Source organism: Saccostrea cucullata, unplaced genomic scaffold (assembly GCF_032062105.1).
Source record: "Saccostrea cucullata isolate Sc308-1 unplaced genomic scaffold, CSIRO_AGI_Scuc_v1 ctg16926, whole genome shotgun sequence".
Classification (NCBI taxonomy): domain Eukaryota; kingdom Metazoa; phylum Mollusca; class Bivalvia; order Ostreida; family Ostreidae; genus Saccostrea; species Saccostrea cuccullata.
The window spans coordinates 1-12,478 of record NW_026940652.1 but is presented as its reverse complement, the minus strand read 5'-3'; the positions used below and the strand labels follow the sequence as shown (position 1 = coordinate 12,478).

Genomic DNA, 12,478 nt, shown 5'->3' with positions numbered 1-12,478 from the left:
ATTTTACGCATAAAATCCACCTTTTAAAGACAATATTTAACAAACCTTCAAATACGCTCGTGCATATCTTAAATTTTATATGGTTTATTTAACAAGCTTATAAAAACGTATCTTAAATATTGTCGTTTTTAAGCTTAGTTGCAATCATGTTGTAGAAGGCTTTTATGAAATTTCAGATTTTGTCATAAACATGAATAATTTATTCTACATTGCAAAGTGAATAGCTCCAAATATGTCATGTGTGGTCTTAACACGCATTCTCTGTAAGCACCAACGAATTTACTATAGGGCTTGGAAACTACATGTCTCGGATTTTGATGAAATTTTTACCATAGGTGTGTCTTGGTACAAAACTAGTAAATATGGTGTCGGAAGTTCCACACGTGCAATTCGTTGCCATGGAGACGGATCCATTGAATTCGGCCATTTTTGGCCCATTTTGACTAAATGAAAACATGAAAATAGAAGAAATGTAAATGAATATTTATCGGTATCTAATACACTCTAACAAAAATCATTGGATCATATGATAACATGACCTTTTAAGGTACACAGAGCATATAATCGTTTATTCTAGAAATATTCTTCCTGTAAGAAAAAGGTCATGCAAACTGACATGGTTTCTAAAAATTTGAAAAACATGAAAAAACATAAGTGGGCTTTTGCTCCTATTTTTAGTAACATGTATCTATAAATAGATATATTTTAGAAAAATGTGAAAAATCAAATTTTGGCAAGGTTTTAATTGTCATTACTGCATAATTAGAAGTATGTTGTAAAAATTGAGATTCTAACGACAAGAGCTGGACACCACTAGCTGGTATGGACAACGGTTGAGGGGAATTCCCATTTCTATTTTTAGTAACAGGTGGTCATATATAGAGATGTCTCTGAATATTAGGAAAAATGGCATTTTTATTCTAATTGGTAGCTTTATATAAAAAGTCCTAACAAATATAAAGCTTTCTACAATATGTTTTCAGAATGTACATGTGTTTGTTCAAAAATTGCTTCAATACTGAGGATGAACTCTTGTTTCATTTAATGGCAACAATGATCTAAAAATAGATTACTCAAATAATTAAGAAAATGTAGATTATTGCACCTTTTCAGGCAATTTTTAGATGTAGTTGCTGCATAATTAAGATATATTTTGTAAAATTTTAGATGTAAATGACAGAATCTGGATACCACTAGCAGGTATGGATAATTGATGAGGGGAATTCCCATTTCTATTTTTAATATCAGGTGACTAAATATAGAGATGTCTCTGAATATTAGGAAAAATGGCATTTTTGTTCTAATTGGAAGCTTCATATAAAAAGTCCTAACAAATATAAAGCTCTCTACAAAATGCTTTCAGAATGTACTTGTGTTTGCACAAAAATTGCTACAATATTGAGGATGGACTCTTGTATCATTTTATGGCAACAACGGTCTAAAAATAGATTACTCGAATAATTTGAGAAAATGTAGGTTATTGCACCCTTTCAGGCACTTAAAGATGTAGTTGCTGCATAATTAGGAAATATTTTGTAAAATTTGAGATGTTAATGACAAGATATGGATATCTCTAGCTGGTTTGGATAATTGTTGAGGGGAATTCCCCTTTTTCTATTTTTAGTATCAGGTGGCTAAAAATAGACATCTCTCTGAATATTAGGAAAAATGGCATTTTTGTTCTAATTGGAAGCTTCATATAAAAAGTCATAACAAATATAAAGCTTTCTACAATATGTTTTCAGAATGTACATGTGTTTGTACAATAATTTCCACAATATTGAGGATGAACTCTTGTTTCATTTCATACCAACAATGGTCTAAAAATATATTATTCGAATAATGGAGAAAATGTAGATCACTGCACCTTTTTAAGCACTTTATAGATGTGATTGCTGATTACTAAGGAAGTATATTGTAAAATTTTAGATGTTAATGACAACACTTAGCAGGTAGGGACAATGGTTGGGGGGGGTTTCCCATTTCTATTTATAGTATCACGTGGCGTAATATAGATATGAAGTACTCTTAATATTAGGGAAAATTGCAGTTTTATGCTAATTTGAATCTTCGTACAAAATGTCTTTATAAATATAATGCTTTCTACAATATGCCAACAGAATGAAAACTTGTTTGTACAATAATTGCTACAATATTGAGGATGAACTCTTGTTTCTTTTTAAAGCAACAATGGTCTAAAAATAGACTCCTGGAATAATCGAGAAAATGTACATTATTGCACTTTTTCTGGCACTTTTTAAATGTCATAGCTGCATAATTAGGAAGTATATTGTAAAATTTGAGATGTTAATGACAGTAGCTGGCCACAGCTAGCTAGTGTGGACAAAATTTGAGGGGGTTCCTATTACAATTTTAGTATCACGTGGCGAAATATAGATATTTATGCCATTTATAGGTAAACTTTAAAAATCTTTTCAATTGTTCTGTAAAATAATTCCTGATTGTCCTAATTCTAATCTTTGACAATGTACCTGTATTTTCATCTACAAGTTTATTTTGTCCAAAGACTTTTAATTTTTTTAGACGAAGATTCAAAGAACGTATTCTATATGGCAGTTTCTGTGGTCTGCATTTTTTTTTATAGTCACCATATTTCAAGAACCTTTTTTTTGTCAAAATTGTCACAGAGTATCTAAGGATTTTTGTTAATACATGTACCAACCATAGGGATTTTCTCTATAAACAAGAGGAGAAACTAGGGAATCTAATCTCTAATAACAAGACCTTGTTAAAATGCCATTTCACTGATCTGTTACAGGGTTACTCTCATGACTGTTGATGCCCTCTGCTCTCTTTTATATAAGAAGGTACGGTTTGAGCTTTATTGTGCCCTAGAAATTTAATGTTCTTAAAAAGTTGTGAAATTGGCTTTAACAATCATTGAGTAGATGAATATGATAGATCATTAAAGAATATGACACGAAGGGGGGTCGTTCAGGATATATGACGTCATTAATTTGGTACATTTTTAAGTTTAATGCAGAAAAGCCTCAAAATGACTCATTTCTGTGCTGATTTTCCTTTAGCCACCGTCGCCTTCTTTAATTTTTGGATTATGTAAACTGCTATGAAAAATTACATATTGGTTATCTAAAAATCTCTCTGGGCGAGAGTTGCAGAGTATGTCTTCTGAAAGAAAATATTCCACTGAAAATTGATGTCTTCTGCAACTTTTTAAGAAAATACGGGAAAATACACAAGTTAATGACGTCACAATTAGCATTTAGGAGGTCATATAAGAAAAACGATTTGTGTATTTTTACTGCAGGGAATTCTTATGATTCAAAAAGAGTGAATTTTGATTTCCTATATCACTTTCATATATTAGAAAAATATAGAGCTTTAAATATTTTGTATTGAAACTGTACCTTGTTCTTTTTTTCTATAAATAGAACTGGAAGTCCTCATTGATTTCGCATATTTCAAATATAAGTAGAACTGATTATCATCATTGTTTTTATGCTTGTTAGTTAACGGTAACTACCGATATTACATATAGTTTATACTTATCAGTCACATGATTATTTTACTAGGAAAACTTTATTATACTCATGACATATTGAACATGTTGAATACAGCAGTATATTTCGTAAATATGTTATCAATGAAGCCCTTTTAATCCTTTGTCATTTTTCTTTTTCTGCTGAGAAGTTGCTACACATAATTGGATGTGCTATAAATAGAAAAGAGAGCCCCACGTTCAAATAGTGTGCATTTCACTAAATAGATTGGAATTATTTTTCAGTCACACAACGTTTACTGTAAATCTGGAAAATTTTACGTCGATTTTATTTTGCGAATTCAGGTCAAAATGGTGCTTATAAATTTTGCGAATAAACCACTGCTTTGTTAACATTTTCTTATTTGTAATTTATTTTTAAGAAAAATATTTTTGCAAATGCAATAAGCTCGCAAATTTGCTAAAAATTTATCTACAGCAAAAATTTCCAGACTAACGGTATAACATTGATTTTTCTTTCCAACATTGCCTGAAAGGGTACAATAACCCATATTTTCTCGATTATTCTAGGAATCTTTTTAGATCATTGTTGGTATAACAAAAAGGGTCAGTCCTAAATATTGTAGCAATTCCTGTGCAAACAAGTGTTCATTTCGAAGGCATATTGTAGAAAGGTTTATATTTAAGACATTTTCTAGGAAGATTCAAATTAGTAAAAAACTGCCATTTTTTCCTAATATTTAGAGACAAATCTATATTTCGCCATTTGGTACTAAAAACAGAATTGGGAAACCCCCTCAACCATTGTCCACACCGACCAATAGTGTCCAGCTTTTGTCATTAACATCTCAAATTTTACGATATACTTCCTAATTAAGCAGCAATGGCATCTATAAAGTGCCTAAAAAAGGTGCAATAATCTACATTTTCTCAATTATTCGAGTAATCTATGTTTAGACCATAGTTGCTTTAAAATGAAGCAAGAATCCATCCTCAATATTGTAGCATTATTGTACAAACATGTGCATTCTGAAAGCATATTGTCGAAAGCTTTATATTTGTTATGACTTTTTATATGAAGCTTCCAATTAGAACAAAAATGCCATTTTTCCTAATATTTAGACATCGCTATATTTAGCCACCTGATACTAAAAATAGATATGGGAATTCCCCTCAACCATTATTCATACCTGGCCAGCTAGTGGTGTCCAGATCTTGTCATTAACATCTAAATTTTACAAAATATTTCCTAATTATGCAGCAATTACATCTAAAATGTGCTTGAAAAGGTGCAATAATCTACATTTTCTCAATAATTCTAATAATATATTTTTAGACCATTGTTAATATGAAATAAAAGAAGAGTTCATCCTCAATATTGTGGCAATTATTGTACAAACACTTGTACATTCTGAAAGCATATTGTAGAAAGCTTTATATTTGTTAGGACTTTTTAAATGAAGCTTCCAATTAGAACAAAAATGCCATTTTTCCTAATATTCAGAGACATCTCTATATTTAGCCACCTGATACTAAAAATAGAAATGGGAATTCCCTTCAACAATTATCCATACCACCTAGTGGTATCCAGGTCTTGTCATTAACATCTAAAATTTTACAAAATATTTCCCAATTATGCAGCAACTACATCTAAAAAGTGCCTGAAAAGGTGCAATAATCTACATTTTCTCAAATTATTCGAGTAATCTATTTTTAGACAATTGTTGCCATAAAATGATACAAGAGTCCATCCTCAATATTGTAGCAATTTTTGAACAAACACATGTACATTCTGAAAGCATATTGTAGAAAGCTTTATTTTCGTTAGGACTTTTTATATGAAGCTTCCAATTAGAACAAAAATGCCATTTTTCCTAATATTCAGAGACATATCTATATTTAGCCACCTGTTACTAAAAATAGAAATGGGAATTCCCCTCAACCGTTGTCTATACCAGCTAGTGGTGTCCAGCTCTTGTCATTAAAATTTCAATTTTTACAAATTACGTTCTAATTATGCAGTAATTACAATTTAAACTTTGCCAAAATGTGATTTTACACATTTTTCTAAAATATATCTATTTATAGATACATGTTACTAAAAATAGGAGCAAAAGCCCACTTATGTTTTTTCATGAAATGACACTACTTATTCCCAAGTATAATACACATATAACATTTGTGAAATTTCCGCGGACAATTTTTCTTATTTAGCCTCAAAGATCTCAAAAAATTCCAATATCCCCATTTTTCAAATTTTTAGAAACCATGTCAGTTTGCATGACCTTTTTCTTACAAGAGGAATATTTCTAGAATAAACTTTTATATGCCCTGTGTACCTTAAAATGTCATGTTATCATATGATCCAATGATTTTTGTTAGAGTGTATTAGATACCAATAAATATTCATTTATATTTCCTCAATTTTCATGTTTTCATTTAGTCAAAATGGGCCAAAAATGGCCGAATTCAATGGATCCGTCTCCATGGCAACGAAGTGCACGTGTGGAACTTCCGACACCATATTTACTAGTTTTGTACCAAGACACACCAATGGTGAAAATTTCATCAAAATCCGAGACATGTCGTTTCCTAGATTTTTTGGTGCTTACAGAGAATGCATATTAAAGTTTATAAAACCCTTTTTTTTTAAATGTAAGTTTTTTCAATTTAAAATGTTGCCAAAATGACGATAAAATTAATTGTGATCTCTGCAAATATGATAAGGGACAGTATGAACATTAGTCGAACATTAGCCAGTTGTATAATGTACGTAATCTTTATTCAAATTTATCATATTTTTATTGTATTTATAATTGTAACTTGTCTTTCTTTATGTATGTTTTTGTATGATTGTAACTTATATATAAAAAAAAACTAAAAAACTTGTTTATTGAAATACTGATGCCCCGGTATGGTAACATAGCGAAGCTTAAACTTTTCGTAAATGCAGATTAAATATATCAGTACCCAAAATAGGGTCTTATCACAAGAAATACGATTGTGAAATATTTCTTAGGAAAGGTCCTATCACAAGTATTACATATGTGAAGTATGAAAACCCTATCCCTAACCGTTCAAAAGTTATGGCCAAGGTTAAAGTTTTTAAAAAGTAGGTCAGACTCCAAGATCAAGGTCAAAGGGTCAAAGTTCTCGATATGCAAGAAAAGGTATTCTCTCAATGAGTAAATATGTAAAATATGAAAGCCTTAAACGTAGCCCTATAATATTTATAGTCAATTTTTTTTTAAAGTAGGCCAAACTCTATGGTCAAAGGGTCAAAGTTCTTTGTGTCCATTGAAACATCTTTTCACAAGGATCACATTTGTTGAGTATGAAAGCCCTAGCCCTTACCGTTTAAAAGTTATTCCAACGTTATAAAGTTTTTTTCATACGTATGGAATACTCCAATGTCAAGATCAAAAGGTCAAGGTTGTTGGTTTCATTGTCCAATGAAAGGTCTTGCCTAAAAAATACATATGTGAAATATGAATGTTCTTCTATTTACCGTTCAAAAGTTATGGCCAAAGTAAAAGATTTATGTGCAAAAAAAGTGGGTCAAACTCTAAGGTCAAGGTCAAATTTGGTGGAACCCAAAGAAAGGTCTTGTCACAAGGAATACATATGTGAAATATGAAAGTCAAAGCTCCACTACATCTAAAGTTATGGGCAAGGTTAAAATTTTCTCGGACTAACAAACAGAGAGACAGACAGCGAGACAGACGGACGGACACGACAAAATCAATTTACCCTCGAAACGTCGTTTACGGGGGAATAATAAAATGGCCTGTTTTTGAGTGCAGACACTTTCTACTCTATAATCCAAACTATTCCAGTCCAGTGCAAAGCTACAACATTGTATATAGAAGCAGAGGCAGGTCAAGATTCATGACCATGAACAGTACCAAAAGGGGACAAGATCAGAAACAGTACATGAGCGCGAGGAAAAAAAGGTAAAAAAGCTAAATATGAATACTGGTGACATTTCGGCAATGATCATAGAAAATTATTATAGATATCGTTTACGCAGGATATAAAACTGAGTGTATGGAAATTTCTTACTTACGTCAATGCCGAAACAAATTTCATTTGATAAGGGAGAAAATGATGGAATATCTAGTTCTTAAGGAAGTAGAAAATCTTTCAGCAAATGTGCTATTGATAAAATTTTTGATGTAGCAGATGCTTATTTTTGTAACTTTTTTTAGTACCAAAAAAGGATGATAGTGTATGATCACTTATCAATATGAGGAATTTAAATGAATACATGAATTATCAACATGGTTTAGAATTAAACACAGATGACTTTTGTTCTCAGTTGATCTAACGAAAAGAAAAGACATTCAAAATAAAAAAAGGAAAATTTAAAAGATTTGTACTACTACCGTTTAGATTATCATATCCACGGTTATTTAATAAGATTCTTAATCCAGTGTATACTGTATTCAGAGAGAATGGAGACAGATGCTGTAATTACATTGATGACTTCCTGATTAAAAGCGAAATAATTTTCTGAAATGCAAAGGACCTTGTTAAATGTTAATTGTATTTGTTAGTACATATTTGTAATGCTATTATGCAAGGTTGCTTTGTATTTCAAAAAATAAGAAAGGGATAAAGATACGACTTTAAAATTGCAGAATGACGATTATGATTCTTATATGGTTTGTTCTGACATCAATCTTAACGAAATTGATTGGTGGGAAAGAAATTTTAGAAGTCTAAATGGTAATCCAATTATACCCAATCCTGTTTATTTTTGGGTTTAATCAGATACATCATTAAAAAGAAGGGGTATTTTTTTTTAAATGGCAGGAGGTAGGTTGATATGCAATGAAGCGGAATTCCGTATTAATACTTTGTAACTTTTTGTAACTTTTTTTGTATTAAAACCTTCTTACAAGAAATTCAATTTAAAACATATCTGTTCAAAACTGATAATACAGCAGTTGTGTTGTTTCATATATTGATGCAATGAGTGGTATGCAATCTAAAACAAACTTGACAAATTAACAATTGAAGTGGTCGCCAGCGTGGCGTGGTGGTTAGAGAGTCTACTCTAGAGTCGTGGAGTAAGGAGTTGATCGCGTGTTCGAATCCCACCGGTCCTTCGGATGTGCCGAGCATAGTACAAAATTTGCAGATTTCAATCAGCATGTGGTGGCGTCTCAATAAGAGTAAAACATTCTTAAGAGGGACATTAAACAGCATACATGTACCAAAAACAAAAGAAGTGTGAAACTTGTGTTTTGAAAGAAATTTAATAATTTATGCACAATGTATTCCATACATCGAAAATATTAATACCGATTCATAATCTAGAAAATTTTCAGATTACACTGAATGTCTTTGAATGGATTTGTGATCATTTTTTTAACAGATGCAGGTTTATTTGCTTCAAGGTAAAAAAAAAACAGCTAAATGAATTTCTACTAAGATATTTCGATCCAGAAGCTTATCACCTTGATGTTTTAACACAATGTCATGGTCCTTTTTTCTTCCTTATATGTTTCCACCTTTCAAATTGATTGGTAGAATTATAGATAAGATTTTTGATGACTTTGTCAAAGAAGCCATTAATCATTATCCCAATGTGGACACACAAATATGGTTTCCATCAATAACGTCGGTTCCCCCTTTTTTTTAATTCCAATCAGACTACATGTACCCTGGCACAAGAATTTGTTGACAATGACTCAAACAGGCGAGGTACATCTACTTTTGAAAATGAAATCAATCCCTTGTATTGCATCAGGAAAGCACCCCATAATTCAGGACTTTCAAACTTGGATGCGAACATCATCACATCATCTTTACGAGCAGCAACAAACCAACAATATCAGTGCTGTTGGAAAAGATGTTTATTTTGGTATTATAAACGGGGTATTCACCATCTGAAGTGAATGTTATAACATATTTAACATATCTTTCTTATTCTGTAATAAATACTCAGATGCTCTATGTTAGTAAATACCTTGCCTTTTTTGTTACAAATGGAAAAAAAAACCTCATAACCGATAACAAAACTAATGAAAAATTATTATAACATTAATCCCTCAAGACCAAAGGTAAAACTTACTTGGGATGTTTCTAAAGTCTCAAGATTTTTGTGTACCTTAATATCTCTATGTAAGGTTAGTTTACATATGTTAACTCTTAAGTTACTAGTCCTTATTGGACTTCCTGTAGCTTCTACAACACAAGCATTATTGGCTCTAGATTGTCAGCGCATAGAAATGTCTTGTGCATAAAGTGACATTGTGAAAATTTTCTGGCATAAACATCAGTCTGTGTTTATTCTACATTGAAATAGTACTTGAGGGGGACAAAAGACTTCTGGAAATCTTATCTTTTAGGAGTGTCTATGATCAACTTGTTAAAACAGCAAACTGGACATCTTCAAAGACATTTTAAAGAACTTCAAGGGATGAGCATTTCGCAACTGCAATATTATATAGATAAATTTTACTTTGTTGGCATAATGAAGTTTTAGTTAGAGTTAAAGGAAATCATTATTTGTTGATATAAGTTTTTGTATTTCCTAATTAAAGTAATATAATGAGTCAAAATTATGTCTTTCTTTCATGATATCTGTAGCATACAGATAATGACTCACAAAAATTATGAGTACGAGGGTTGTCAGTAAAGTTCGTGGACAACATTGATAAAACTTAAAAACATTGATAAAATATATGAAACTATTATTTACAATGAATTATTGTTTTACATTATACATATGCAAATTTTAAACAAAAACAAAGCACAAATAGTTATACCCGGTATTTTTATCAGATGCAAAAAAGACACACACTCATACCCGGAACACTAAAACGAAAGTCCTTGACGTTAAATTCTTATTGACTTTAACGATTATATATTTCTTATTTTTCATTTTATGTAATTTACTGCTTCGAAAAATTAATTAAGTATTACATATTGAATGGTCATGTTTTCTGATTGAAGTATAAAAGGAATTGGGGACAAAAGATAATTAGATGGGAGCTGTTTTGGGATTGTCTGTAAGGGTTTCATTACAATAAGCACTAGTTGTTTGATGTAATAGAAAAGCTTCATTTTCAAGAAATTCTTTTCTTTATGAAACTTTCTGAGTAAACGTATGATATATAAAATTATTTTAAAATTAAGGTTGTTTAGCGACACGTTACGGAGAGGACTGTGAGAGACCCTGCAGTCATAACTGTATAAACGGAACCTGTCATGCAAACAACGGAACATGTACCTTAGGTTGTGATGGAAATTACTTTGATGCGAAATGTCAAAATGGTAATGATCTATAAATCTTTCCATATATTCTCTTTTCTCTACCTTTGTCAAAACGTCGACAAGAAGCACACGGCGGGTGTGACCGGTCAGCAGGGTATGCCCACTCCTCTTTGGCATCTGATCTTACTTCTGATCTTTTGAGAGTCATTGGTTCCTCTGCTCCTATTTTGTATTATTTTATGAACTTTTGATCTTGAATACTGTTCGTTATTTCAATATGTTTTATTCAGTTGATTTGTTTTTGGCCTTGGTTTATGTTGAAGAGCTGCTCGATTCAAATACCCACAAAACGGAATTTGGAACTTATAATAATATTAAATGTAAATTTTGTATAACATATTTTTGTGAAAAGCACAGACCAACGGATAAAACACTTGAAAAGTAGAGGGTAAAGATATGATTTGATATCTTGTGATTGCCTGTAATGAGATAAAAAATATCGTGACCATACAGATACAGCTGCCCAGAGGTAAAGGTTGAGACATTTCTGTATTCTACACGAATTTTCCATTTTCTGTAAGATAAAACTTTGTTTCGAGACTCAAATATTTGAAATTATACATATTTTTCAAAAATTTGTAGTTGACACTCGTTTAAACTTTTATCAAAAATATTGTTAATATGATTTTTTCCAACTACATGTACTTTAGAGTCAGATTCCAAGGAAAAAGCGGCTATTAAAAAATTGTATTCTTCATAAGTACAGTAAAACTTAGTTATAATGAAGTTAAGGGGACATTCAATTTGGGTTCCTTCAAACAGAAATTGTTAATACTTCAATTTTGTATTTATTTCGGTTTTAAAAATTAATTGAAAGTATTTAACGGAATCAAAAAACTAATTCCATGAGACTGATAATTTATTATAAGCGAGCTCTTAGTGACCGAATTTTACTATAGTGAGCAGATGTCTGGATTTATCTGGATTCGAATCGTGGGATTGAGTTTTGATATTTTGATGAATGCAGTACAGCTGAATATGTGCAATCAACCTATAGGTATTGTTTCGTTTAATAACAATGTGCGCTTAATTCATCAAGCCTGTGATATGTTTTAAGTTTTAGTTTAAGCTTTCTACACATGTACAACTTGCCAAATGCCTTTTATCATTTTTGAAAAAAAATCCTTTAATGTCTATATAAATTATTTTGTTAATTTTATAATTTTAATGTGTTTCATGACCACTTTATCAATTAAAATAAATCAATATTTTTTTCGACAGCTTTGTATGATGGCAGCTATATTTCGAATTCTAAACAGGCTATTTATATCGGTTCTGTAACTGGGGTCGTCGGCTCTCTTTTAGTTGTAATGGTACTAATACATTTTTTCAGGTAAATACTGTTTTATCTTTTGAACTATGAGTTCTTTTTCCAATTATAAGAAAAAAGATTTCTTGAATTTATTAATTTCTCTGGTTCTAAGAAAAGAGATTAAATAATATTATTCTTTATCAAAATAATATGAGCTGCATTTTGGAGAAATTAATTTTGCTGTTAATAGTATTTCTTTATTTAAAGAAATACCTTATCTACAAATAAAAAGTGTAAAGTACATTTCTGATAACTTTTTTTGATGTCCCTTCCTTTCTTTGATGAATCTAAACATATTAACAGATCAAGAAAAAGAGAAAATATTTACTCAACATCTGGTGTTGCATATAAGGAAAATAATTATGGTACAACATGGATTTTGGTAGAATTGTAACAAGTCT

General features: G+C 30.9%; 1 long non-coding RNA gene across 1 annotated transcript; it reads left to right on the top strand.

Moving 5' to 3' along the window:
* Positions 1–10,633: 10,633 nt before the first annotated feature.
* On the top strand, positions 10,634–12,442 carry LOC134255928 (uncharacterized). Its single transcript, XR_009989634.1, has 3 exons — positions 10,634–10,765; positions 11,987–12,098; positions 12,381–12,442. It is a non-coding gene; the product is annotated as an uncharacterized LOC134255928 (long non-coding RNA).
* Positions 12,443–12,478: the final 36 nt, after the last annotated feature.